The sequence below is a fragment of the Colobus angolensis genome, unplaced genomic scaffold, assembly GCF_000951035.1.
Source record: "Colobus angolensis palliatus isolate OR3802 unplaced genomic scaffold, Cang.pa_1.0 Scaffold7, whole genome shotgun sequence".
Taxonomy (NCBI): domain Eukaryota; kingdom Metazoa; phylum Chordata; class Mammalia; order Primates; family Cercopithecidae; genus Colobus; species Colobus angolensis.
This window is the reverse complement of record NW_012120709.1, coordinates 12,139,268-12,161,380: the sequence shown is the minus strand read 5'-3', so window position 1 is coordinate 12,161,380 and position 22,113 is coordinate 12,139,268. Positions and strand designations below refer to the sequence as shown.

Below are 22,113 nucleotides of genomic sequence, written 5' to 3'. Positions count from 1 at the left end.
ATGAAAAAAAGACTTGTAAAATGTTAACTGTGCATACTTGTGAAAAATTGATAGTTTATTAGGGTAAAGTAGAAAAAATGGCTTGTACAAAAAAGCCCAAGCCCATTCATTATTTACTGAAAATCTGTTATTTGCTAAATAGCTCTCATTCATGCAGCACATGCTGACTGAGTGGCCACAGGGGCCCTGCACTCTGCTGTCTACCAGGGTTTCAAAGATGAGAAAGGCCAGACTCCTGCACTCATGGCAGTTAGAATAATGAAACGCTCCTTTCAAGGATGAATATTGAATTAAATATTTTATTAACAAAAGTGAATTGTGAATATTCACTATTGATCAAACCTGTATGTAAATTACAGAAATGATGAGGGGTTTACAAAAGGTGCTTTTGAAAGTCTTCCAAATGGATTCTGGTTATAAGGCCACTAAATTGTATTGCAATTAATTTGCAAAAACAATATACGAATACATATTTCTGCACATTTCTAGGATAAAGTCAATAATACTTATTAGTCTTAAGACAACTATAACCTTCACAGTGTCAGTAGTGACCCAGGTACTGTTCTAAGTGTTTTTCACAGGTGAGTGTTATTAATCTCCCAAAAACAACCATGTCAGGAAAGCACTATTATTGTCTCCATTTACTTGTGAGGCTAAGGTACAGGGAGATTCAGCAATCCAAGCCCAGCCACGTTAGGCAGAGGAAGCAAAGTTAGGATATAAATCCAAATAAGCTTACAAACAAGTCTATTCTGCTCTAATAATTTGGTTACATTTAAATCTACACTGAAGTGATGCATCTGTTTCAATGCAGCTTCACATCACTGGATATTGTGAAGCTAGGTACTGGTGCATTTTCTTAAAACAATTCTGTCTCTTGACCTTTCAGCCTCAATTATGATAGACTGATAAGATTTTTACTCACACACACACACACACACACACACACACACACACACACACTCTCTTACACAACATCCAGAATTTGTTTTATCTCTTTTTATTTCAATGTCTGTCATTTTTTGAAAAGCATAGTTCATAAAATGTTTTAATACTGTCTGTGAGTAAAAAATATCCAATGCATTTTGAAATTTCAACTATGTTAGGAAGAAACCTATGGATGATAAAGGAAGCTTTGCAATGTTTCTGATGAGCAGCTGTTCTGGGTGGTTGAATCCTTCCTTAGGATGACCGTTATTGAGTCTTTATACTTCTGCACTGGCATTATGCTTCCTCTGAAAGGAATTCAGAATTATCCAAATGAATGGAAAGAGATCTATCTGTGTGCAATTGGATAATTCCCAGTGTAACAGCTGTGTGGGGCTAACACTGAAAGTGACTCTTGAAATGAGATTATGTGACTTTGTGTTCCCTTCATTTTGTGTTTCAACTTTCCCAAGTGTTTGAGAACTGCATCCATTAAATTGTTCCTACTAGATTAGTTCAAAATATCTTTTAGTTCACTGCAGTGGTAAAGCTAATATGTATATTTTCTTTTCTTCTTTGACAGTTATACGTTTGGGGAGAAAAAGAGACATAGTAAAACACATTTCTCCGTGAATTATTTTACTCTTAATTTTCTTCCAGGGTAGCACAGAATTACTCAAGTAAGAACATAAAATTTAGTTCCAGAAGATTACAGTTTTAAGTTCATCTCAGAGTAAAGGGGGCATAGCCCTTATTAAACAGCTATGGTGGGCCAGATATTGAGTTGCATATTGATAAAACTTTATATTTATTATTTTGTTTGTATATATATGTATGTATGTACGTATGTATTTTATGTTTCACTCAATCTTCCAACCTACTTGAGATTAGAAAGTTAAGAAACTAGCCAGTAAATGCTGAAGCGAGACCTCAAACCTAAGCCAGGTCTATTTGAGCCAAAAGCCCTTGACCTTCTTATAACACACTAGCATTGCTCTTCTGTTTGTGAATTGTCATCTTGGTCTTACATAGAGGAGGAAGAGGCAGTTCCTTGGTGGGATCTGAGAGGCATACAAACATTTACCTATAACAGTGCTTAAATCCACACCCCTTTCTCTGTTCAATGCAGCCTTCAGGTTAAGATGGTGTTTCTCACACTTGAGAAATCACAGACCCCAAAGACTATCTTCGGACTTCTAGGATTCCATGGAGCCTAATGTGAAAAAAAAACCACTTTACAAACTGAACTCTATAACTTTCTTAATGGTTTGATGCAGCGTAATGGAAAATGAAAATTTACACCATTACAGAAACACTGAAATCATGTATTATTTGGTTTTATGAGGATTTCTACTAAATCATTACTAATTTTCTATTATTATGATTGAAACAAAAGCACACCTTTTAAGAGCCTCAGAGAAGTTGAGCATTTCTTGGTATGAAAACTTTTGAATATTCAACTTCATTTTTAAGAAACACTGTTAACACCAAACCCATATCTTGATAGGTTGCACATTACTCAGAATTATTCATTAAAAAGTTAGTACTGATTAATTGTGAGATTTTTTAGTAAATATCTAGAACAATTCTTAGGGAATGAGGCACAGGTTAGATATCTTTCCCTAAGGGAAAGATATCTGAACTATCAGCTCAAGGGATATTGGTAAGGAAAACAGATAAGCAAACTCAGACCTGGGCCAAATGTGTTGCCCCTGAGCTGATCGTACCGGTCTCAAATTCAGCAAGGGAAACAGGTTGCAAGCTTTCATCTATGCTTTGGAAAACAAGATGAATTTTCCTAGGCACCATCTTCTGCTTCAGATTTGTTTATTTTACAGTTAACAAAGGGGTACTGTCTCCCTTGAATCCTTAAGCAAAATTACTCAAAAAGCCTAATACCCTTTTGTTAATTGTAAAATAAACAAATCTGCAGTGAAGAAATAAATGCCTCTTTTTACTGAATGGTGGTAGGGTGTCTTTTTAATCACTTGTTCTAGGCCATCTGGGTATAATTTACTCTTACGTTCACTGTAACTTTAAAAGCAAGCAGAAATTGCACTGCATATTTTTGTGTCTCTGATTCTTGTGGGGTTTGTAAATGATTGTTAAAAGAACTGTAAATTCAATTACACCAACCTATAAATTTAAAGAATACCAATGAGGTAAGTTTTTTTCTTTAAGAACTAAGACCTACTTTATATAGACACATTCCATTTTGTTTTCTATGAACAGAATTATCAAAATATAAAATAAAATGTACCCCAGAAATTGTGAATCAAAATAAAAAGGAAACAGGTATGCAATTTACTTACGTAGAAACTTAACTTATGATTAAAAACCCAGCAAAATTTAGACTTCAAATTGTGGGAGAGAAAAGAACAAGAGCATGTACGAATAAATAAAGGCAGTAAAACAACTGGGAGATCCACAGATAAGATGCTTCTGTTGGAGTCCTTGTCCAAAAGAATGGGAGCATTGTGTGAGAGAATTTCATGTTGTGATGTGGGCCTGTAGGCACACCAGGGAAACAATATGACAGAATGGGGTCCTGGGGGAAAACATGTATTACATCTGACTAATGTTGACATTTTCAAAGGGTTTTGTGGCAAATGTTAAATTAGAAAACACAAATGCAAATTTTCAACTTCCTGTAATTAAATTAGTATAAAGATCAAAAGTTATTAGCAGTTTGAATGTAGGATCAGTTTTGAAACTGATTTAAAAGTCTAAGCAGTATTTTGTCCTTCAGTGTTTGAACTTGAGTCAGTCTAAACGGCAGCTGAAAAGATGAATTAGATGATAGTGACATGAGCTAGAGGTTGAACGGCTCCAGTTGTGGTATGTGTGTGTATGTGTGTGTGTGAAAGAAAGGCATGACACAAGAGTATCCGGCTATTTTTCTTTTGTCACTTTAAACTAATCAAACCTGTAGAAATAAGATGATTACATTTTTGGAAGGCAGACAAGAGGTGTTAGTGTTTGGAGTGTGCCAAGTTCTCTGAAGACTAAAGTGCATAATTTTTCATTGTTGAATTATGGCTATGATATGGTTATGATTATTTTTCTTTTATTTCATCTTGTAAAACTTCAATACAAATTCATATATTAATTAGACAATAATAAGAACAAAAAGGAAGTGGCGTTACTTCTAGTGAGGTTTTTATCTTTCAGCAATAATAATTTTTTTCTTTATATCTACATTAAAATTTTTATTCATCTTGGAATATTTAGTTTTAGTCTTGTCCTCCTTTGTATACGATACCTAATAATGAAGTAAGATTTTAAAAAAACTTTATGGGCAAAATTTAAAGTAAAATGTGAAGTGTGAGCTAAATTTCTTACGCAGTGCTGTAGTGAATTTACCTGCATGAATGCAGATCTCATTGACAGAAATAGGTACTCTATACTTTGTGATGTTGAATAATAGTTCCATTCTAGAAAATAGAGATTATACTTAATTCATCAGAGTACTAGATACTCAGGGTCCTTGGCATATTTCATGTTTCTGTTATTCAGGTCTGTTGCTTTTCTTTCTCCCACTAACAACAGAGCCTGCATCATAAGTTAATCATATCAATATTCCATAAGTTTGACCTTTTTTTTTTCCCTGTTATTAGTAGGCAGTAAAGTGTATATTCTAAATAATGAAATAACGTTAAGTATCGAAAATAAGGCCTTAAAAGCATAGGGGAAGATTACACATAGGAGCCCACTGTAGCAGGTAGTCAGGGTACACCTAAGGTTCAGTGTGTTGCGATTATCTCTTTGAGAACTATTTAATGTTCCACAATTCCACTATCTTAATACTTTTACCCTTTAAAGCAATTCCTCTAGTCAGTGTGATATGCCCCCACTGAAAGATTCCATAGCTTTGAAATAACTACCATTAAATGGAAATGACTGATTTTTCATAATAATCTATAAATGTGAGCTATTATATGTAAGTGTACTTTTTATCCTTCTATAGTTAGCTTACCATGATCCTATGAATGAAGCATGAACTAAGGTCTATACTAGCTATACTATTACAACACTGATTTAATCTTTAATAATGCCTTTCTATGCTTAGTTGGTGTTGTTTTGTTTTGTTTTGTTTTGTTTTGTGATGTAGTCTTGCTCTGTTGCCCAGGCTGGAGTGCAGTGGTGTGATCTCAGTTCACTGCAACCTCCGCCTCCTGGGTGCAAGCAATTCTCCTGCCTCAGCCTGCTGAGTAGCTGGGATTATAGGCATGCGCCACCATGCCCAGCTAATTTTCATATTTTTAATAGAAATGGGGTTTCACCATGTTGGCCACGCTGATCTCAAACTCCTGAGCTCGTGATCCTTCAGCCTCAGCCTCCCAAAGTGTTGGGATTACAGGTGTGAGCCACTGTGCCCAGCCCTCCTTGTACTTAGTGTTCTTAATGTTTTATTTATAGTCATTTACCAAAACTAGAAAAGCAATCATCAAGGATCTGTTTAGGGATTTGTTCATAGTATGCAATGATTCCCTTCTCTGACTGTCCAATCCATTAACTGAATCCCTGTATTTATATTAAAATAATATTAGTTCACAAAAGCTAGAAGGCCTTTAAAAGCATAGGTGAAAACTACACATGAGGAAAGCACTGCCTTCAGTTGTTTGGACAAAGAGAATTCCTTAGCAAATCTGAGCCAATTGAATTTTTTTTTCTAGGAATTTGGAATAAAACTGGAAAGGACTTTACCTAGTTCAGTTCAGTTTGATTTAATCTCAGTATTTAAATCAGTATCTGCAAAGTGACTATCTTTGAGTTCCCCTTGCAATACAGGGAAGCTGGACTGTAGGAAAATATGAAGAATGAAATCCGAAAGGGTCCTACTGTCTGGCCGGGATGGTTCTTCATTCAGTTCTTGGTCTCTGTCCCTTTCTGAGGTCTCTGCATTCTTGAACATATGATTTATGATGTAACCCTGCATGCTGGCTGTAGTGTATTTCTGTTAGTTTCAACTGAATAATTACAAAAAGTAATTTTTTTGTGGTTCTTATTGTGCATATATTATTTTTATGATTAAAATGATTGAGATGAACGGTTGTCACTTCAGTGTGTGAAACGGAATGGAAAAGCTGAACTTTTCCAGGCTCTCTGCCATTTTTCCATGAACCTATGCTTCATCTTGATGTTATTTGGATCCATAAAGTTTTTTATAGAAAAGATATATTATTTGAGCAATCTATTATTTTAGGTATCATTGAAACAATTTTAAAGATTTTCTTGAATGGTCGTGTATTAAAATGAATGGAACTTAGTTTAATAAGATGATTATAGCTTTTGTTTAAATAAAATATAAGAATGTAAGGAAAGACACGAATATTAAATATGTAGAATGTTTCATCTTATTCAGGAGTGATATATTTGAATATTGTCATTTGCCTGACATTATTGGGTAATTTCACAAATCATCTCATGTAAATAAAAATTTCTAGTTAACTGAAGCATGTAACTAAATGACAATAAAAATCATCCGCTTTGAGGGAATATTTTCTTAGATTTATTTCATTCCAACTTTCTTTCTTTTAAAACACGTTTTTTTCCTCCGATTTTAAGAGCAATACTTGTTCATTAAAGAAGACTCTATTGTAAAATAAAGTAAGAAGAAAAAAATTAAAATCACTTATATAATCTCAATTTCAGAAATAAGCACTGTTAATAACATTTGGAGCATGGTTTTCATTTATAACATTCTGTGTGTGTGCATGAATGTGTGTGTGGTTATGTGCTGGTGTTGGCTGGCACTAAAACCTCCAAGAACACTCTTCTCCCTGAATAAAACTGGGTACTACGTGGATGCAGGGCCAAGAGAGCTCCCTGTTAGTGTCATGGTAGTAGAACATCTTGGTATAAATTTATCCAAAATGCAGGGGTTTTTTGTTTTTTGTTTTTTGTTTTTTTTTTTTTAGGAAAAGGGAGCAGGAATTTTTGTTTTAAACTGGTGGTGCTTGATGGACCTCTATTCATGACCCCAAGCATTTCAGTAAAGTCTACTCACAAATGCTTTGTGAGGGTGGACTTTCACATCTGGCTCTCTGCTAGGTGGGGAGAGATGCAACACTGAATGCAGGAATCTTTGGGACTTTCATTCAAGGAACTTCTATCTAGACCTTAGAGACTAGGGAGACTGCAGGTGAGATCTGAGATATATGTGTTTGTTGAGCATTGCTATGTACCTGGCAGTCTGCTAAACAGTTTACATGAATTATCTCACTTGATTTCCATAATAATCCAATGTGGTTAGTGGTAGACGTGGAATTCAATTATGAATCAGTCTCTCTCTTTACTCTTTATTTATCCATACGTATGTCACAAAGAATATACTGTTCTATTTTTTCTTAATAATGTTGAAACAAGTTTGATATATTCATATAATTTTTTTGAAAATATGATTATTCCTTTCTACATAGTATATTGGTAAAATATGATTTTTAAATTCAGGTGTTGCATATTTAAGTATTTTTTTGCTGCCATAAATAATAGTGTAATAAATACCCTAACATCATAATGAATTGAGCAGATTTTATTGTCAAACTATACAGTCTTTAGTGTATTGTGTACAATGACTTATTCTTTAGTAGTTATGTAATTTGTAGCAACTCTCCTAGCCTCTTTGAATCTCAGTGTCTTTATCTTTAAAGTGGGAAAAGTAATTTTATAATAAAATTGTTAAGTACTATTTCCAAAATACTAAGCTGGATATGCTGGAGTATTCAACAAATAGCATCTACTTTTGTATTAAAAATTATAAATATATTTATTTACATTACATTTTAGTATGTCTTTATGCAAATTTCAGATTGTTTTAAAAAAGAAAATTCTGACAAGTGGAAGTTCTTAATGTAGGTTTTAGTCTGTATTACAAAATAGTCTCAAAAAAATTGAGAAAATTAATGCCACCATTGATGATATTTGAGGAGGACTTATTTTCTAAATGCTTGATAAAGTTGAGTGTCATTATTTAAAAAGGTAATTTCTGACAAGTGTATAGTATTTTACCTTTTAAATATTTAATTTATTTTACCTATTTAATATTTATTTTACCTATTTAATATAAGCTTGAAAATATTCTATATATCTGTTGACATTCATATTTTTTATTTTATGGAATGACTTTATATTTTGGTTTAAAATTTGGTTTGGTTAAATTTGGTTTATTTTTTCATATTGATTTGTAATTTAACTTTGTATTTATTCCCAGTCATATATAGTGAAATGGTTTTTCCTAGCTGTCATTTGCCTGTCAATTTTGTTTTCATACAGAAAGTTAAAATATTTTTCAGACCTACTTTTGTCTTTAAAATTTTTTTCTTTGTTTTTATGCTTAGCCATATCTCCTTTGGCCAAATAAATACATAAATATATAAATAAATAAGCGTATACAGTATCTTTAGCATGCCTTCAGATTTTACATGTCAATATTTACTATTTTGTATGGTGAGTTAAATAATGGTCCCTGAAAATATCCAGATCCTATTTCCTGGAACCTGTGAATATTATCTTCTGTGAAAAATGTGTGTTTTGGAGATGTGATTAAATGAAGGGTTTTGAGATGTGGAGATTATCTTGGAAAATCCGTGTGGCTCTGTCGTCACAAGTGTCCTGGTAAGAGGGATGCAGGAGGAGAATGCATGTGAAGATGGAGCAGGGAGCGATTTGAAGATGCTACGCTGCTGGGCTTGAAGGTGGAGGAAGGGGCCAAGTACTGAAGAATGCAAGGAATGGAGCTCTGGAAGCCTGAGAAGGCAGAGAAATGGATTTTACTCTAGAGCCTCCAGAAGAAGCCTGGCCCTGTGAACACCTTAATTTCGGCCTAGTGAAGCTAATTTTTCCTTCTGACATCCAGAATCGGGGGAGAATAAATGCCTGCTGTTGTAAGCCACTGACTTTGCAGTAATTTATTACAGCATCCATAGAAAACTAATATATATTGATAATGTGTTGTGAGAGTCGATAAAATGCAGGGACTTAATTTTATTTTTTCAAATAACCAAATGATCGAGCACCATTTACTGTGTAATCCAAAAGTTTCAAACTGACCTGAAATGTCATCCTTATCTTGTACTAAATCCCTACGTATAATTAATTCATTTCTTTGTTCCCTTCTTTTGATAGGGATATAAATTTTGGATCAGGAATAGAGTTGAATATTTTTATTTTATAAATTGTAACATCTGGTAAGAAGGCACCTACTTCCTGCTTACCTTTCTCCTACTGCCAGTATGCCTTTGCATTTTTTATTAGCCTCGAACATTAACACTACTTCGAGATGAATGTTAAAATGTATTTGCCTTTTGAAGAAACAAGTTCCTGAAATTAAGATATACATTTTTCCCTATTCCTTCAATTTCTACTTTTATTATTTCATATTTCCATCTTTTCTTAGAAATCTTAAGTGCTGTTTTTATTTTACATGTAGTAGATTTACTTTTATCTTTCACTATTTAATAAACTTTTTAAGTCGATAAATTATATGTCAGTATGGGTATGATTCATTATTTAAAGTGTTATTTTGGTTTCTTTTCATCATTTTAATATAGTTTCATATTCAGTTTTTGATTTCCTCTTTGCCTCAAGCTCTTTTTTATATTTAAAAATATATTTATGTAAATCTTGATTTCTAATGATCAATTTTTGCTATTAGCATATATTTGTTTATCCACTATACTAGCAAATATGGCTTCTATAAATTTTACTTTTCTGAAATCTACTAATTTTTATGGAATTTAATATATAGTCAATTTTTATAAATGTTCCATAAAACATATACAAAAAATAAAATAATATTCTCTCTTTGTAGCATAATTTTATATCTTAAACAAAATTTAAATCCCATATATTATTTTTAATGATATTTTTTATTACTTATTAGTACTTATTACTTTAATTATACTCTTACTTTTAATGATACTCTTGTATAAACCAAGGGTAATATTTTAAAACTCTATAATTTTTATAGTTTTTAATTATATGTGGGATTTGATATTATATTAGTTAATGGGTAAACATTATAGATTTAAATATTAATTATGAATTCAGTTATTATAAAGCCAGTTCATTTAATTTTTTTCAATCTAGTTGCTTGTTTTATACAAAATCAATATATACCTGCTATTTTGTTTGTTCCTTTCTTAAATAGATGCTCAACCTCTTGGTTGAAACCATTGTTATGTTTCTTTCAGATTTGTCTCTTCTTTCTCCCTCATAAGGACAAAGAAGAAACCTGTACCTTGTACTTGTAAGAAGGTGAAATTTCAATAGACAAACTTGGAGAAAAGCACATTTAATGTATAAAGTCAATCATATTTTTAAAAAAGAATGAGAAGGAGGAGTAGGGGGAGGTGGAAGAGGAAATGACAGTATTTAGTAATGAACGGGTAGTTTAAAATTCTCTGTGGCTTTGTAATCATGTATACTCATTTCTCCCCTCGTCTGCATTATTTAATTCATTTTACCATGTTTAGACTTGAGATGTTTCTCTCTCTCTTTTTTTAGCTTCTTGAGTTAAAGCTTAGCTTATTTGTGTTTAGTTTTCTTGTTTTATAATAAATGTCTTCAAAGCTGTGAAATTTTCTTTCCATACTTTAGTTACATCCCACACATTTTCATAATTTTTTATTTGGAAATAATTTGAACTTATGGAAAAGTTTAAAAATAAATATAATACAAAAAAGACACATATATTCTTTACACAAATTTACGTATTGTTAATAGGGACACAAACATATAAGTTATGCAAATATGTGTGTGTGTGTGTGTGTGTGTGTGTGTGTGTATTTTATGGATAATATACACACTTGACTTTTGAACACCGTGACGGTTGGGGCACCCACCCCCAACTCAGTTAAAAATCTGAGTATGACTTTCAACTCCCCCCCAAAATGATTAACACATATTTTATATGTTATATGCATTATATCCTATATTCTTACAATAAAGTAAGAGAAAAAATGTTACTAGGAAAATCATAGAGAAGAGAAAATACGTTTACCGCATTGTACTGTGTTTCTCGATACTGTAAGCTTACATTGTCTGTTTACAAGATGAATTGTCTGTCTGAAACAGTGAGCAACTGTGGCTGCAGACCTCAATCTATGGAACATATCAAACTATCCAAATTTTCCCTGTAATGTCATGACATTTCTATGCTTATTGAGAGCACTTCCAGCATTACCAGTGGCATGGGTACGCTGGCGTTATTCAGGGTTTATGGTATTCACTGAACATAATGGAGAATCGTGAATAATCTCTTTTTACTGCAATAGGCAATTTAGTGGAGAGTTGTGCTGTTCAGGTAGAGATGATTAGAATCACATGTCGCCTCAAGTGAACACTCACAACACTTGAGCTCACCGTATTAGCAAGAGGAGGTGGCTATGAAAGTATTACAGTGGATTAGTATGCACTATCATCCATTTTATGCAGTTATGATTTAATACAGCATCTTCAGGTTTGTTTACATTTCTCTTCACTGCAAATGGAGCTATGTATAGTCTGTGTGTGTGTAAGTTTTGATACATTTTAATTTTTATAATAGATGTACTTTTTTTATTGTAGTAAATGACAAAATAGACCAGTATTTACATATATTTTAGGCATTCGCACCATGCCTAAATTGTTCCTTTTTTTTTTGCTATTTCAAGGCTATGTGGTTCATCTGCAAGATTTTTCAAACTGTTACAAATCACCAAAAAATTTTCCAATATGATTATTTAAAAAATTTACATATAATGGACCTGCGTAGTTCAAAATCATATTGTTCAAAGGTCAGCTGAACTTCTTTTCTGAAGCAAAATGCATAAATCATGACTTTTTGCTCCTAATTACTTCAGTGCATAGTTTCTAAGAATGAACATACATACACCGCGTAAATCAATATCTGGTTTACAAAAAAATGTTCCTTATACCTTCTTAGAGAAACTTGTTTGCCAAAAGGACGAAAGCTTCAGCATGATTTCATATAGAGATAGGGATCTGGGAACTGTTCATATCAAAATCTTAGTTAGAGCAATGGCAAAAAAAGCACTGGCCCCAAAGAGAATGTTGACAGAACAGAGTTGAGCAATAAGGGTTGAATATAAAGAATACTTATGTTTAGGATCAGGAATATAAGGCAGAAAACATGCAATACTGGACATAATCATAGAAGCATAATGTTTCAAAAAACAGTGCAAAATAGCATTTGGACAAAGGAAGGTTAAGTTTTGAAGAGGTTAAATTCTGTAGAGTGGGCATTTATAGAACTAGAATGGCAAAGGATTAAGGAGTAAAGATGCAGAAAAAGCTTTGTAGAGTATGCTTTCAATGAATATGGCAACGAAAAACCTAGCAGAGCAGCTTAAGAGAGTACAGGTTATAGAGGATATTTGATTGTTCATAGGTTGGGGAAATTTTGGATATGTATAGTCATGTGTATAGACGGAGGAGGAGGAGAAACAGGGTTAAGGAGGGAGTACAAATAATTAAAGAAAAGCATCTTCGAGTATGAATGAAAACATGGGCTCATTTGGAGAGTCAGCCTTGGATGAAGGGAATAATTTTTTCTTGATGGCACGAAGAACACAAGAGGAAATGGATGGACGAGTGTTCAGAGCATTTTGATGTTTTTAGAACACTGAAGGGCTCATGTTAAATGGTCTTAGTAAAGGCAGGCTAATCTGTAGAGAATTAAAAGGGTAGAGAAAGTCCAGCTTGATATTTGTGAAAATTGGAAAAATTTTTAGAATATGGGCTTTGGGGAAAAGTAGTAGGTTTTAACTTGGGATAAGTAGAAGAATTGTTCAGAAGAAATGAGGGTCTCAGTCAGTGCGGAATGGAACAAAGTGATCCCGTTTTATGCTTTTCTCCAGAACTACTTGGCAACTGGAAAATAGGAGGAAATTGGATGATTTGGTTTATTTAAAACTAATGTTAAATGGGAGGATATTCTTAAACCATATATTGAAATGCTTAAAATAAATTTTGCGTTTATTTTGGGTGAGTGAAGTGGAAGGCTGAGAAAGTTTGACCAAGCATCCAAACTTATTTAACTTACACAAACATATGTTGAGAAACTAAGAAAGAAAATATATAGTTTGACAAAAATATGCACCATAAACGGAAAAAGATATTGACCAACACATTTCTTATATTAAACATGAGGCTTTTAAGAAGGAATTTTCTTTCCTTGTAAAATTACAAAATTCTACAGAGTTAAACAACCAAATAAAAATTTACCCACAAATAAAGTCTGTTTTCAAACTGGGGACATTAGAATACAAACAAGGTGTCACCACAGGTGAAACTCTCCTTGCATCATGATATTAGAGTAACTATAAAGTTGAATAGTAAATTAGAGCACTTGATCAGCCATACTCTATGTATGCATCACTTAAACACACCAAAAAAGTAATATAAAGGATATATTATGACATAACGAAAATGTAGCATTGGCATTGTTACTAGCACCTTTAGTACATATGGAAATATACAGTAGGTGTAGAGATCCGTGAGTTAAAGTAACTAGTAGTTTGTAACTTGTTTCTGTTTTTTAAGTTAAATTAGGGGAAAAATATCTCTACAATAAGATTTGGCTCCAAATCCAAATGATAAACTTTGACTAAAGCCAGCCTATTTTGATGAATCATATAATTGATGCCTTCTTAGCATTTACATATGTGGGTTTTACTATGCTCATTTTCACTTGTTCGTGTGTTGTGCTGTGACTTTCCTGGTTACTTTTTCTTGCTTTGCAGACTCTTCCACCTCCAGTTCATCCTCCATACTGCTTTAGTGTTATAATTCTGAAAGATGAACTTTTGTCCTGTCACTACGGGTACTTTAAAATAACTCTTGGTACCCCCTTCCCCTCATCTAGAGCACAGAATTCAAATTTTCAGTTGGGATATTCACAATCGGACATTATCTGTTCTCAACTGTCTCAAACAAATTTGTCAGCCCCATTCTCTCTCAAAGTATCCTCCATTCCACTCCCTCTCTGCTTGAGCCATACTGAGTTACTTACCATTTGCATAATATATCATACTCATGAATACACTGTTCTCTCTATGAAACGCCCTTTTTCCTCCACATCATCTGGAAATCTCAGTCTTTAAAATCTACTCAGCCCAAATATTACCCTTTCTGAAGCCTCCCCTGACAAAACAAAATGATTTGCCTTCTCTGTAACTCTGCACAGTCTTGCATGTGCCTCAGTGAGAACACAGTTTACATTGCAGTATGGTTATCTTTACAGAAGCCTGCCATTTCATTTTACCTAACTTTAACCAAACACCTATTATATGCCAGTCATTGTTCCAGGTCTGGAGAGCCAGACCAAGACCTAGTCTTTGACCCTTGCCTCATGCCTCATAATTCTCTTACTAGAATTCAAACTTCTCAAGTTACTGAGCTTGTGCCCCAGAAAATGTGGACTACTTGCCAGGAATGTTGATCCTCACCTTTTCACCTCTTCTACTCTACTCTTTCAACTTCCTCTCCCTGGAATGCCTTTCCTTTCTTCTCATTGAAAGGCTATAATAAGTCTTAGGTACTAATTTAAATTCTACCTCCTACTTGGAACCGTAGTCTCAAATCTGATATGGGGTCTTCTTTGTTTGAATTCTAACATTTTTTTGTACTTCCTGTATGTTACTTACTTAGTATGCTCAACATTCATGAGATTTGTGTTCTGTTTTCTTTTTGTTAAGTCTATAGTTTATATATGGATTTTTCCCAAAATGCTATACATAGCAAATAATCCATGGACATTTGTTTAATCCAATAGAACAGGTTAACTCATAGTAGGAAGGCCCTCACCCCCCTTTCCCAAAACATCACTTATTCATACTGATTCACATAAGCCATCTGCTAATAGAAAAGTGGCAGGTGTGTTCTATTTGTGAAAAGGTACTGAGTATAATTTATTTCTTCTCTTTTTTTGAAAGATTTTTTTACATGAAAACTGAAGCAATGCTTTGACTTCCCAGACTTGAAATATGTAGCTGCTGATTGTTGTTGATTTCATCCTCAAGTGATTGTTTCTTGATGTAACTGCCTGATTTTATCACTTTATTTTCTCCAGTTTTTAAACCAAATTTTAATTTTTAAGCCTACTAGTGCTACTGTTTTTATGCCAATATCATCCTTTATTCATACACGATGATTTTTTTTAGAAGACAACTTTGTTTTTCTTCAATAAAAATGCATTTAGAAGAAAATTGGCACATGCATATGTTTTACTTTCAGTATTAAACTTGGCATTACCTCCTGGGGCTGGCATTCCCTACTATGCTTGCCTTGTCATCTGCCATTATGTGCTCTCATAGTACAGCCAACACCTGTGACCACACAAAAGACCATACACAGCAGCTGCAGGACTCAGATGTCCATGCTGAAATAAATTTCTAAAGCTGAAATATTTGGATCTGTGACTGGTTCTCTTTTCTTTTATCCTTTCAGGAACTGTTGGGACTGTCCAGTGTTGTATAGTGTTATGTGTTAACTGTCTGGGACCTGCTTACTCTACTATTTTCTTTGGTTGACTGTGATTCAAATTAAAGGGAGAGATCCTCATCGGCAGCATAATGTTGTGGTTAAGGGCACAGATTTTTAATCCAAACTGCCTGCACTTGAAGCCTGGATCTGCCACTCCCTGTGTAATGTTGGATGAGTTTTTTTAACCTCTATGGGTCCCAGTTTTCTCATCTGAAAAACGGAAATAATACCACCTACCTCATTTGAATGCTACAAAGATTAAAATCATTTATATGTGTAAAACTTTTAAAACTATACTGCACATTGGAAATACTATATAAGTGTTTGCTATTATTATGAGATTATAAATTCTTGAAGAACCTCGAATATTACTTAAAAGCAACTTTTTCATAATATCTATGATCAGTCTTTTTCCCTGCTCAGTTTTTTTATTTCTGTTTGCATTTTTGTGGCATATGATTCTTATTTCTCCAAAACATGCATAAGGGGACATCAAAACATACTGGGCTAAACCTGGTAAACAAAACATTCTAGAGATTTCCCCTCCTTTTTAGGCATCTTTTAATAACATAATAGACACTTCTTATATGGTAACTAATTGTTGTTAAATGCTAAAATAAAACATACATATTTTCCTTGTTCAAGTATAGACAACTTAGTAAATGACAAAAATTCAGATACTCCATGAATTCCATGCATATCCTAGGGACCAAGCATTCCTGATCATTCATTAGCGGGCCTCAGGAGCTCCTGACCACTTTCCCCTGTAACTATTCAGTGATCGCACATGCTCCAGTCCTTTGCTGCTTTCATCATTATTGTTCCCCATTTTTTAATTCACTTATCAAATTTTATTTCACAAAGATATATGAAACACCTCCTATGTGACAGTTTCAATTCTAGATCCTGAGAATACAGCAGCAAATAAACAAATCAAATGTCTTGTTGTAACAGAGCCTACCTTAAATAAGTGAAGTGTAATAGAATATAAGGAGATAAAATATGCTACAGGTAAGAATAAAGCAAGAAAGGACAGTAGGGAATATCAGGATGGAGAATGGTGGTGGTCAGAGAGGGCCACACTGAGAAGGTAACATTAAGCAGTCTTGGAGGGGAAGCAGTGAGGTCTTCTTACACGTGTGGCAAGAGTATTCCAGGCAGAGCAAAGAGCATGCACAAAGGCTGTGGGATAGGGTATTCCTGGTTTGCCATCATAAGAACTTTGATTTTACACTGCATAAGCTAGGAAGCCACTGGACAGCTTCAAGCAGAAGGGTAATTTGATGGTCAGTGAGTAACTTGCTAACAATCCAGCTTAAAGATGATGGTGCCTCTACCTTTAGTTCACTTCTTAATTGAATTAGTAGGTGTGTAAGTTGTCAAACAAAACTAAGCCGTATACACAGACCCAGTCAAGATTTTAGAAATAAGTCTAAACTCATTCTAAAGTTAAAAAGTAATGTTACTACATTGCAATTATTCCAAATTTAATGTCCAAAGCTCATATCAATAACACAAAATGTAAGGTAGTAAAAAACAAAACAAAAATTATGACTTGAGTTAAGTGAAAATCCATTACTTTATGCAGAGATTTACTTCAACTACCATGCATAGATAAATAGTAGAAAATTCTAAATGCTTGAGATGACTTTGGGGAATAGTTTTCTTCATAGTCATATCTCTTATATGAAAGCAAACAATTGATATTCAGCATAATCCCTAGTTTGATATTTCACACCAGTGACTTTGATCAGGCTTGCAATTCCATGGTAGCCTGAAAAATGGGAAATACCATTCTTTAAATAGAAAGGCTTGAGTTCTATTTATCCAGTAATTGAAAGCAATATTTAATCATTATTGTTAAAGATATGAAAACTAAGGCTTTGTTAGGTCTAGTGTAAATACCTACATTTATATTATGGATTTATAGTACTGTTTCCATGGCATCCATAGTCACCACCTTGCATAAATCCTGAAAAACTTTACATATGTTTATTGAGTTGCTTTTATGAATAGTTTTGAAAAGGTATTTTCATACTATGCAAATTTCATTTTCTTAGTAATGAAACACAAACCTAATTATCTTTTTCACATAAGACAATTCTATTGAAGTAATCATTTTTTCAATGAAGGTTTTAAGTTAAGGGTTGGCAAGCTCCTCTATGTTAGGAGCTAGCCAGCTAGAAAATACTACAGGCTGTACTATAACTGTTGCAACTACTCAATACTGCTGTAGAAGTGGGAAAGTAGTCATAAAAAAATGTAAATAAATGAGCATGGCTCTGTTCCAATAAAACTTTATTTACAAAAAATGCTGTTGGGCAGATTTGGTCCACAGGCTGTAGTTTGCTGACCCCTGTTTTAAAGGTTTGGAATGAAAACCTTCAGACCCGGGAAGATTTGAAGTTTATTGATAAACTAGTCGTTGTGGGTGCCTGAAGGCACAGCCTCAGACTTGGTACTATCTATGGGCTTCAGCATCATCTGTTCCACAGTTGTTTCAACTTAGCTGTTCATTTTCTCATCAGTGATTTCAATATACTGGCATCTGGGCTTCCACAAACTCACTCACTCCGATTTGCTTAAAGTAGAAGACTCTTAAGTACTTTAACCCTTGCTATTGTTGTTGATGCAGTTCTACTGTCGTTACTGTTTAAAGTGTTACTGTATGTCTTTTTAATCTAAATATCTGTGTACAGAATTATAGTTTGGAATAGGAGTATTTCTCTATGTCAGATCAGAAAAACCCTGATTAATTCTGTTCCACTTTATACTTTATATTAATCTGTACTGAGTTCAGCTACATAATGGCTTTTGCTAAGTTGGGCTGCTGTTTGAATTCACTTTTTGATATTATACTGCATCAATGCTCCCTTCCCTCTAAGGGCAAATCTTAGACCCCGTATAGACATACGACTGAAGGCATCATTGGTCATACACTTCTGGTCACATGCTGCTTGGCTATAGTAACATCTGCTCTGATGGGTAGTGCTGACCTCATGCTGACAACTACATGTCTTTAACTGGTCTCTTGGATCTAGTAAGGGTAAATCTACCTTGTTCCCATGTTTTTAGACAAGAAACAATAATTTCCAGTCTAGGTGTTGCTAAGAGGACTATTTTTTTAAAAAGTAAAATTTCCCTTTCCACCGCTTTTTTTTTTTTTTTTTCTGTTTATTTTTATCAACTACCTGCCTTTTCCTGGCTACAGTAATGTGAAGGTAACATAAACAATATGGAAGAACACAACTCACTCTCAAACTTGTCATTCTAGTTCAACAGCCATTTTGACCATTTAAAATCTGCTAACTCTTCAATGTATTATATATAGTTCCTACATAAATCCATACAGATTTCCAGGGTGGGAGTGGGGAGGGGGGGTCTCTTTCTAATATAAATTTACTTTAGAAGGGTATTTTTAAGACTGAATAAGCATGTAGACTCTGTGGTTCCTTATACCATTTATTTCATATATAATTGAGTGAAAACAGAAATAATGTAATGTAGGTAATATAAACTTCACAACATGAAATAACTAAAATGATTCAAATAACAAACATGTCAGGTCAAAATGCAAATAGGAATTAACATAATTCATCATGTTTATTATTAAATTACAGAATACTGGCCAACATGGTGAAACCCTGTCTCTAACTCTAAAAACTACAAAAAATTAGCTGGGTGGAGTACTGGGCACCTGTAGTCCCAGCTACTCGGGAGGCTGAGGCAGGAGGATGGCTTGAACCTGGGAGGTGGAGGTCCCAGTGAGCTGAGATTGTGCCACTGCATTCCAGCCTGGTGACAGAGTGAGACTCCGTCTCAAAAAACAAAACAAAAACAAAACAAAACAAAATATTAAATTACAGAAAAAATAATCTCTTAGACTGCATCAGTGACAACATTTCAGTGTTACTTTCAGATTCTATGTACTATTTCTGAATTGTCCTTTCAAGATTGTGTTTGGGTATTTTAAGATACTTACAAATAGAAGTGCTTTTTAAATGAGTCATAGTTCAAATCTTTTTAAAGTGAGAATTGATAGAAATCTTACATACCCGTTGCTAAAATTCATAAGAGCTAAATGGTTCCCAATGAAGTGACAGAGAATAATGTGTACTCACATCAAATACCCATGGCATGGAATCCTTTTTTGGCAGGGTATCATCTGGAAAGGACGCAAAAGGTCCAGAGAGGAATGTCTCTCACAAAATTCTTTCATCTGCCTTCCAAATGGCAATGACAGACGGTTGTACAGATAGGAGTTAAGCTGTTTTTCTTTTGTAGAGGATGCTTATTTGTTATGATCTTAACCTGGCGTCTATCAAAACAGAATGAAACCCTTAAAAGAAACCTTGGAAAAGGGTAAGGATGTAGTCTTTTTTATGCTTATGACTCCTGTCTTAAGATACTAAAATCTTTGCATTTGTTACCAGACAGTAGACATTATCATATGAAGGAAAAAAACAATAAAAGTCTTTAGGGCTATCGTCATCAGTTCAATCGATCTTTTCTATTCTGCCATGAATAGCTGAGTCGATTTACATTACAGACTTTAAAAAAAAATAGCTTAAATAAATACACAGTGGTACAGAGCCAACACAGAACCCTAATGAAATCTTAGTGAAACACTGTCATCACACTCACATCGCCAACTTCCATGTCCATACGCATCCCATGTGCCAAAGGTTTTAATCAAACCAGACTTCTTATCCTCTGCAAAACTCCATGAACTTTTTCACTTCCTTGCTTTGGTTTGTGCCACTTGCGAGTGCTCTCTCCTCTCACTCCCGTTTCTTCTAGAAAATTATATTTCTTAAGACCCTTCTTTTCCTTCCTCAAACAGTATTAAACTCTTACACTTTGAACCTAATATTTACCCATGCTATATTTTTATTTTGTATCTCTTACTCAACTTAGTTTAGCACCACGTATAAACCAACCAAGCACTGAAACATGACTCCTCAATATGATTCAACAATCGCATCTCTGTCATTGATCTCTGAAACCTCTTTATACAATTTTGCTATTGTATAATCTGTTAAGATGCATTAAACAGTTGATCTATGTATTAGCCTGTTTTCATGCTGCTAATAAAGACGTACCCCAGACTGGGTAATTTGTAAAAGAAAGGGGTTTAATTGACTCACAGTTCCACATGGCTGGAGAGGCCTCACAATCATGGCAGAAAAGCAAGGGACGTCTTACGTGGCAGGAGGCTAGAGAGCATGTGCAGGGGAACTTCCCTTTATAAAACCATCAAGTCTCGCGAGACTTATTCACTCTCTAAGCACAGCACGGGGAAAAACCATCCCCATGATTCAAACTGGGTCCCTTCCATGACATGAGAGGCTTATTAAATTTCAAGGTGAGATTAGAGTGGGGACACAAAGCCAAACCATATCAATCTATGACACACAAAAAATGCTCAAAACAAACAAAAACATCAGTGGCAAGTAAATATTTCCAAAACAGATAACTACTATAAAGGATAGAGATTTGACTAATGTTGTACTGGGTTAGAAGGATATTGTAATCACTCATTAATTAGAGGCAAAACCATTGAGAAAGCAATTGTCAGAAACATTATTACCTGACTCCAAACAAAAATGTATCAATTTATAGTTTAACTATTAAGACTTCTCAGGCCGGGTGTGGTGGCTCACGCCTGTAATCCCAGTGCTTTGGGAGGCCGAGGCGGGCAGATCACTTGAGATCAGGAGTTTGAGACCAGCCTGGCCAACATGGTGAAACCTCGATTCTACTAAAAATGCAAAAATTAGCCAGGCATGGTGGTGGGTGCCTGTAATCCCAGCTACTCCCGAGGCTGAGGCATGAGAATCGCCTAAACTCGCGAGGCAGAGGTTGCAGTGAGCCCAGATCATACAACTGCACTTCACTTCAGCTTGGGCAACAGAGTGAGACTGAGTCTTAAAAAAAAAAAATTAAGACTTCTCAAAAGATTATGAGCAAAGGATATCTTGGGGGTTGTGTATGTGCTCACACATGGGTACTAACACTATTTATCCATATAATTAGGAAATTGCTTCTAACACATTAGTGAATTTTTAATTAACACAGGTTAACCTTTTAAATAATCACACAATATTTAAAGAATGTAGCATTCTTTTATGGAAATCTGTACACATATTGAAAACTATTGCTGATGGGCAAAATCTGGCCCACCGCCTGTCTTTATATAAAATGTAAACTATGAATCGTTTTTACATTTCTTAATGTTTGGGGCAGCAGAGTGGGACAAAAGAAGAGTAGCATTTTTTCCACATAAATATTATTTGGATTTCAAATTTTGGTATCGATAAATAGAGTTTTATCAAAACACAGTCCTTTTCATTTATTTATGTGTTGTCAGTGGCTACTTTTCTTTTTTTTTTTTTTATTATACTTTAAGTTCTAGGGTACATGTGCATAACGTGCAGATTTGTTACATATGTATACTTGTGCCATGTTGGTGTGCTGCACCCATCAACTCGTCAGCACCCATCAATTCATCAATTATATCAGGTATACCTCCCCAATGCAATCCCTCCCCCCTCCCCCCTCCCCATGATAAGCCCCAGTGTGTGATGTTCCCCTTCCCAAGTCCAAGTGATCTCATTGTTCAGTTCCCACCTATGAGTGAGAACATGCGGTGTTTGGTTTTCTCTTCTTGTGATAGTTTGCTAAGAATGATGGTTTCCA

The 22,113-nt window shown here is 34.3% G+C and overlaps 1 protein-coding gene across 6 annotated transcripts in view; it reads right to left on the bottom strand.

Moving 5' to 3' along the window:
• The window catches only part of GRIA4 (glutamate receptor, ionotropic, AMPA 4), a 371,925-nt gene that overhangs the window by 199,022 nt on the left and 150,790 nt on the right, over positions 1 to 22,113 (bottom strand). The window lies entirely within an intron of this gene.